An 8,855-nucleotide genomic window follows, 5' to 3' on the forward strand; every position below is an offset into this window, starting at 1 on the left:
CATAAAAAACAATAATTTATGGAAAGGTGGCGTTTCAAAGCAACAGAGGCTCATTGTACCGAGACCTGAAATAATTTCTCCATGGTGCCATGACCGTCCTAGCCTGACCGTGTAGGGACAAGAAAACGACCCGGCCCAGCCTGGAGGGGGAGCCGATGATGGAAGTGTGACATCGACTCAAGAATGAGGAAGAAAGAGGCTCCTTTCCCCTCTCCATTCGTCCTTTGATGATAAAACTGTAGCCCATTAAAGTTCTCAGGGTGCAGCCCCCTGTCACTCACCTGCTTTAAGCCTCATATGCACCCTATTCTGATCAACCACTTCTGATCTGTGACTTTGCGCTCACTGAGTTCTTTCTGTGTGAGACGGAAAGCACCAGAGCTCTTCAGAGGCCCCTCAGGAGGCCACGGAGCAGAAGCGTCTGGAGTGGGGCGGGTGGTCGTGTTCATCACATTCAATCACGCAGGCTTAGAACAGTTACTTAGTTCACAAACATAGATGTCAAATGATGGCAATTGTAGTTGAAATGCAGTTAACGAATGCTAGGTAGCAGACACTGCTCTCAGTGTTTCACATGGATTCATGCCTTTCCTTCTCACAGTGCCTGGGTCTTCTGGGTCACCATTAACCCAACTTTATAGAGAAGTATGGCACAGAGGGGGGTTTGAGGTGTGGGTTCGACCCCTGGGTGGGGCAGAATATCCCCTGGAGGAGGAAGTGGCAACCCACCCCAGTTACTTGCCTGGAGAATCCCATGGACGGAGGAGCCTGGCGGGCTACAGTCCATGGGGTCGCAAAAAGAGTCAGACATGACTGAGCGACTAAACATCCAAAAACTGGCGTAGAAATGTCAGCCAGCTTTCCCAGCATCACACAAGAACCAGTCAGCCAGCTTTCCCAGCATCACACAGGAACCGGTCAGCCAGCTTTCCCAGCATCACACAGGAACCAGTCAGCCAGCTTTCCCAGCATCACATGGGAACCGGTCAGCCAGCTTTCCCAGCATCACATGGGAACGGGTCGAACTATGTGCAGAACTCAGGCTCCGGGTCTAGTGAGGTCACGGTCATGCCTGTTCTCTCTGTGGGTCTTTGCTTTCACCTTCTTTCCCTTTCAGAAGTGTCCCTGTTTAGAAGGCAAATTGTCACCCTAAATGAATAAATGTCCTGATATCGGTGATGGGAAGATTAGAGCAAAGAGAGAGGGAGGAAGGCAGGATCCCAAACACGGTCCCTAGGGAGGTCCCAGGACCCGAGGAGACGATGCAGGACTGATCCCCAGGTCGGGGCAGGAAGGTCTGTGAGAAAGAGAAAGCTCACAGCCACCTAGGTGAGGTCCTAGTTCTAGAAACCGGAGCCAAGTGGGGAGTTGGTCACAGGTAAGAGCAAGAGGGCCTGATGCCATGACCGAGGGACAGCTTGGGAGGGGGCTTGGAACCCTGGGACACGGAATATAACGCGAGCAGGGGCCCAGCACCGGGAAAGCGCACTGTCCAGGAGCTCTGCGGCCAGGGCTGTGAGAAGCAGCCACGGCAGCTAACCAAGGGTGTCACGGAGGCTGCAGCCCCCGCTGACGGCGAGCTGGGAGGCCTGAGGGCCTTCAGGACGGGGAGACACAGGATGGCGGCCCCAGACAGGTGAGGGGCACGCCAAGGGGATGCTTGCAGTGAGTCCAGACTCTTGCACCTTCTCACACGTGGAAAAGCACTAATGCCTTGCCTTGAGACATCTGGCTCTCCTGTAATTAACAACCGTCTTCTGGCTTCTGGCGTGCAGACTACCTGCCTCTGCTGCAAAACTTCTGTGTAAAGTGGCTTCCCCTCCCCGCTTGCCTCCTGGGAGCAGTTCTCTCAGCGTTTCTTGAGACGCTGCCTCCCAGGCTTGAACTCCTAAAAATTCCCATCAAATAGAACATAACTCTCAACTTTTAGGCTGTGAATATTTTTCAAGTTGACAGCTGCCAATGGAGGCTGGAGCAGCGGTTCTGAAGGAACTGCCTGGGACTGAAGGAAGGGACTGAACACAGAGAAGACCAAACGGGAATCATAAAGAAATGCAAAGCGATAGCAGTGAAAGCTGTGGCCTCCCTGCCTCATATTAACCAGGGCCACTGTGAATAGAATACTGAAGAAAAAAGAAGGAGCAGAAAGTGCCACGAAGGAGGGAAGGGAAGAGTTATGAGGAAGCGAACCTCCCAAAAGCGGTTCCTTTCAATGTACTTGTTTAAATTTGGAGCTGTAGAAAGGGCTCAGACAGGAAGTTGCATGAACACTAGGAGCTCGTTATCTCACCTGTGAATTTCAGATCCTAATACCCGCCTCGGAGAACAGGTATCAGGATTAGAGACAGAATGCACACAGAGGTCTTGGCAGCTAAGCTCCTCATGTGCACGCAAAATAAAGGATGAAATGAGAAACTTCTTCATTCCTTAGAGAGAAGGACTACAGGAAACTGCTTCCCAAAGAAGATTCATAGAGGTTTCTTCCCCTGGGTACAACTTCCCCTAACTATGAGGAAGTGTTTTCAAGGAGGCTGGCTACATTTTGGTGCTGAAATATCATAATAAATAAACAAGCTCAAACTTCAGGTTGATTTCCGAAATGAAAAAATAAATCTTTATGTGAGTAAAGCTAACAGTCTAGTTATTCATTTACAAGGGACCATCTATTTGGAAATAGATGTATTTCTCAAGGCTTATTTGTCTTAATCCAGTTGCTCAATAGCAACACTTGCATTGTTGGGTTTTCCCCTATACCCACCCATGCTGAGGTGTGCACATACTTACCAAAATTACGCTCTTCTGGGGACAGTACCTCTGTGTTATCTTAACACCTCTGTAACTCTCATTGAGGAAAACAATCAGTTAACCATCTAAGGTCTCTGAAGTTTTTAAGTCATTGCTTGGAAACCGTGCCTTTCTAGGAGTGACATTATTTAGTATAATTTTAAGACAATGAAAGGCTTCCCAGGTGGCTCAGTGGCAAAGAATCAACCTGCCAAAAGCAATTAACCTAAATGAATTTCAGGTTCATGTGAACTGGGAAATATTCAGTATTAGATACTTAGTATTCATGTTTGCTTGTTGATCTAACTAATATAGACATGTCTAAGAGTCATTAACATTAAGCATTATGCTTAGGTTTAATATAACATATCTGTTACAAATTTTTCAGCAAGGAATGTAATTTGAGTGAAAAAACTTCTAAGGAAAGAAAATGTAAATGAGAGAGGAGATTTTAGATAAACTCTATTAAGAATAATTTTGCTTTGGGAATGTCTGTTATGCTTTAGGAACATCTGTCTAAAAGAGTCTCTCAACATTTGGGTAACTTGAATTTCTAGGGCTGTGATAAACTAAGTGTTGAAAGTTTATTGAATAGATAGGTCATTTCCAAATAAAATAAGATTCACAATGACCTTCAACCCTATCTGAGTGTTCTAAACCCTTTTGATATTTATTGACAAATCTTCTTAAATCAAATTCTAATGAAGCACTTTTGACTTATAGCTAACTTTGGGGTGCTTCAGAAGGCCCCTGATTAGGTTCATTTAGTATATGGAATTACATGGGAAGTATTGTCAAATGAGTGATAAATCTCAGGTTATACTGTATGGAAAATGTTACTAATACAGATATCCTAGAAATTATATAGAATTCCTAAAATTCTGATATGTCCTGGTGTTCTAATGAGAAACCAGATGGCTTCACAAAGATTAACAAAAGGACTGAATGAACTGGTGAGTGTGCTTATAACTTTTATGGTTTCTATCTGAAAACATTAGGGGTCTGAATCAGTTTCCAGGTGGAAGGAAAACTTCTATCTTATATCCATATAATATCCAATATTATACTAGACCGAAGTGGTTAGATTTGACAAAATGCAACATCCTTTCATGATAAAAACTCAACCATTAGACAAGAAAGGAATGCACTTTAACACAAGTGACACGCCCACAGGGACCATCGTACCCGGCGGTTGAAGAGCTCAAGCCTTTTTCTGTAAGATTGGTAACAGCTCACTCATTTTGAGGCCAGTTGCACGGTTCAAGGAAATTATTGAATTTTTATGTTCTTAGCTGTAAAACTGGAATAGTAATACATGTCTTGGGGCTATTAGGATTAAATAAGTTGTTGCAACATGCTTGTAACATTGCCTGACACACTTAAGCCTTGCTAAAGGATTACCTCTTCACTGTGTGTGTGTATTTATGTGTGTATGTAGGGGTGTGTGTGTGTGTGTGGCTTCCCAGGTGGCTCAGTGGTAAAGAATCGGCCTGCCAATGCAGAAGATGCAGACAAAACACACACACACACACACACACACACGCACACACACATACGCACACACACGCACACGCGCACACACACACACACGTGCGTGCACACATATGCCAAAGACAGATTCCCATCATGTAAACAGCTACACACAACATTTTATTGGCAATAAGATAGCAGCACTTTAAAAGAAATCCAAATGAAAAATACTTTGGCAAAATCTGTTTTCACAAGGATATCGTATCCAAAATGTACATTGAATAAGCAGTTGACACACAGGAAACCATACTCAATACTGTAACGATCTGCATGGAAAAGAATCTAAAAAACAGAGGATGTATGTATATAGATAACTGAGTCTCTTTGTGGTACAGAAGAAAGTAACACAATATTGTAAATCAACTCAGATAAAAAAATAAAAATAAAATTTTAAAGTGCAAGTGAATGACAGATGGCACATTCCAATCCTTGTAACTGATATAAGAACTCTCCCTGAAATCAGAGTGATCTTTGTTATTATATTGGTAGACTCTCTCTTTTAGGAAAAAGAAGGAGAACACATCGAAAGATAATATCATACTTGGTTCTTCCAGTTACAAAGGTGACTAACGATTTGCTTTGCAGTTCAGTTATTGTAGAATAATCTAGGTAAACAAGATTGTATGAAGTTTTTATTCTAAAATTAATATTACATTAGAAAAAAATTTTAAACATACTCAAAATATTTTAAGTGCTAGTTTGGTGTTTGGACTCATGCTTACAGGTGAGTCGTGTCATAGTCTCTATAACCTGTGCTTCTGCAGAAGCGTCTGCTAAGTAAAGGCGAAACTGACCTTCAGAGGATCACCTAGAGGCAGAACACTCCAGAGGGATTTTCTGAGGGCCGTAACGTATATCCCTAGGGGGGAAGTACAGCTCTGTTTGAAAAAGGAGCGCCTGCTCTGAAACAACCTAGAGGAGCACAGAGGCCAAGCAGAAGACATTCCTAGTAACACGGGAGGCATAGACATATTTGAATAGGACGCAGAGAAACATTCAAGATCGCAGCAATGGCTACTGACTTTCAGGCCCATTCAAAATCTGACAACCCACTGGCACCAGAGAGAAGTGTTACCTGTGAGAGTAGATTTAACGTACACGGAGAAAAATCTTAACAGTGCATAGGAGCAAACAAACTGTTACTCAGAATTCTTTATCATTCACTAAAGAAATCAGATTGATTATATTCTTTGCAGCCAAAGATGGAGAAGCTCTATACAGTCAGCAAAAACAAGATCAGGAGCTGACTGTGGCTCAGACCATGAACTCCTTATTGCCAAATTCAGACTTAAATTGAAGAAAGTAGGGAAAACCACTAGACCATTCAGGTATGACCTAAATCAAATTCCTTATGATTATACAGTGGAAGTGAGAAATAGATATAAGGGCCTAGATCTGATAGATAGAGTGCCTGATGAACTATGGAATGAGGTTCGTGACACTGTACAGGAGACAGGGATCAAGACCATTCCCCTGGAAAAGAAATGCAAAAAAGCAAAATGGCTCTCTGGGGAGGCCTTACAAATAGCTGTGAAAAGAAGAGAAGTGAAAAGCAAAGGAGAAAAGGAAAGATATAAACATCTGAATGCAGAGTTCCAAAAAATAGCAAGAAGAGATAAGAAAGCCTTCCTCAGCGATCAATGCAAAGAAATGGAGGAAAACAACAGAATGGGAAAGACTAGAGATCTCTTCAAGAAAATCAGAGATACCAAAGGAACATTTCATGCAAAGATGGGCTCGATAAAGGACAGAAATGGTATGGACCTAATAGAAGCAGAAGATATTAAGAAGAGATGGCAAGAATACACAGAAGAACTGTACAAAAAAGATCTTCATGACCCAGATAATCACGATGGTGTGATCACGCACCTTGAGCCAGACATCCTGGAATGTGAAGTCAAGTGGGCCTTAGGAAGCATCACTATGAACAAAGCTAGTGGAAGTGATAGAATTCCAGTTGAGATATTTCAAATCCTAAAAGATGATGCTGTGAAAGTGCTGCACTCAGTATGCCAGCAAATTTGGAAAACTCAGCAGTGGCCACAGGACTGGAAAAGGTCAGTTTTCATTCCAATCCCAAAGAAAGGCAATGCCAAAGAATGCTCAAACTACCACACAATTGCACTCATCTCACACACTAGTAAAGTAATGCTCAAAATTCTCCAAGCCAGGCCTCAGCAATATGCGAACTGTGAACTTCCTGATGTTCAAGCTGGTTTTAGAAAAGGCAGAGGAACCAGAGATGAAATTGCCAACATCCGCTGGATCATGGAAAAAGCAAGAGAGTTCCAGAAAAACATCTATTTCTGCTTTATTGACTATGCCAAAGCCCTTGACTGTGTGGATCTCAATCAACTGTGGAAAATTCTGAAAGAGATGGGAATACCAGACCACCTGATCTGCCTCTTGAGAAATCTGTATGCAGGTCAGGAAGCAAGTTAGAACTGGACATGGAACAACTGACTGGTTCCAAATAGGAAAAGGAGTACGTCAAGGCTGTATATTGTTACCCTGCTTGTTTAACTTATATGCAGAGTACATCATGAGAAACGCTGGACTGGAAGAAGCACAAGCTGGAATCAAGATTGCCAGGAGAAATATGAATAACCTCAGATATGCAGATGACACCACCCTTATGGCAGAAAGTGAAGAGGAACTAAAAAGCCTCTTGATGAAAGTGAAAGTGGAGAGTGAAAAAGTTGGCTTAAAGTTCAACATTCAGAAAACGAAGATCATGGCATCTGGTCCCATCACTTCATGGGAAATAGATGGGGAAACAGTGGAAACAGTGTCAGACTTTATTTTGGGGGGCTCCAAATCACTGCAGATGGTGACTGCAGCCATGAAATTAAAAGACACTTACTCCTTGAAAGGAAAGTTATGACCAACCTAGATAGCCTATTCAAAAGCAGAGATGTTACTTTGCCAACAAAGGTTTGTCTAGTCAAGGCTATGGTTTTTCCTGTGGTCATGTATGGATGTGAGAGTTGGACTGTGAAGAAAGCTGAGTGCCGAAGAATTGATGCTTTTGAACTGTGGTGTTGGAGAAGACTCTTGAGGGTCCCTTGGACTGCAAGGAGATCCAACCAGTCCATTCTGAAGGAGATCAGCCCTGGGATTTCTTTGGAGGCAATGATGCTAAAGCTGAAACTCAAGTACTTTGGCCACCTCATGTGAAGAGTTGACTCATTGGAAAGACTCTGATGCTGGGAGGGATTGGGGGCAGGAGGAGAAGGGGACGACAGAGGATGAGATGGCTGGATGGCATCACTGACTCGATGGACGTGAGTCTGAGTGAACTCCGGGAGTTGGTGATACACAGGGAGGCCTGGCGTGCTGCGATTCACGGGGTCGCAAAGAGTCGGACATGACTGAGCGACTGATCTGATCTGATCTCGTCTGAACAAAAAGGTTTTCACTAGTTCTTCTGAGAAAGATGCTTTGGACTCAAATAACAGAGTGGCTTCAAACATAAGCTTTAAAGGGTCTCTTCTTTGTCTGGCATTATCACCTACCACCGACTGGCTCTGCATCCCTGGGCAAGGTATTAAAACACCTCCTGAAGTTCTAGCTCCCTCATGTGTAAAACAAAGACAACATCTATTTCATAGGTGACCATTGTAATTAGGCACTGGCCCCAAATACTTCTATAGTATAAACTGTAAGCTGTTTACATTTGGGAATCAATGAAAAGATAACACCCCAGGATAACATCACAGTTTTAAGATTTGTGCCTTGCAAAATAATTCAGAGATTTTATTCCACATTTTATTCTAGTCCCCATGTACACACACATCCTCACAGAGCATGGCTATCTACTGTTGAATACGAAAGATCTTCCCAGAGCCAGTGGCCTCCCACGTTAGGAACAGTGAGTGGAGTCTAGACCGTCACTTACGCTTTAGTGAAACACAACAGGGGCCCAGAGACAACTTAAACTCAGTCCACTGACCAGCCGGGAAATCTGTGCTCTAAGGTCTCGCGGCGGGAAAGGGTCAATATTCAGTAACTGAGGAATTACACAGCCCTCTACCTTACTATAACTGGAAGCAAAATTTGTTCTTAAAAAAAAAACAAAAACAAAAAAAACACGACCAGGACAATAATTTTAGCACCAGGCAGAAAATTCTGAAAAAAAAATCTAGAAGTTATTTTTTAACATATAAGCATTATTATTATCTTTATCCTGACATTCATAGACAGGGTATATAAAATCATACATATATGTTTGTATCCAAGTCACGGGGCAGCCTGATCTCAGATATAATTCATCAGCAAATATATACCGATGTCTGTATGCACACGGGCTAACAGAGACCATCACCAATTCCGTGGAACAGCTTACTTTCACTGCAGAAAGAATCATATGAGAAAATGTTAGCTGTGTATTTATCTTAAGGGAAAGCCCAAAGAATATTGAACTATATTTTGTGATTAATTGAACAATGTTTCTTTCTATGGTAAAGGTAATAACTTCGAGAACACCATGTAAAGGGTTTTCATATTAACACAATTCTCCCAAATATCTGCATAATTATGTC

This window comes from Bos indicus x Bos taurus, chromosome 15, assembly GCF_003369695.1.
Source record: "Bos indicus x Bos taurus breed Angus x Brahman F1 hybrid chromosome 15, Bos_hybrid_MaternalHap_v2.0, whole genome shotgun sequence".
In the NCBI taxonomy this organism is placed as follows: Eukaryota; Metazoa; Chordata; class Mammalia; order Artiodactyla; family Bovidae; genus Bos; species Bos indicus x Bos taurus.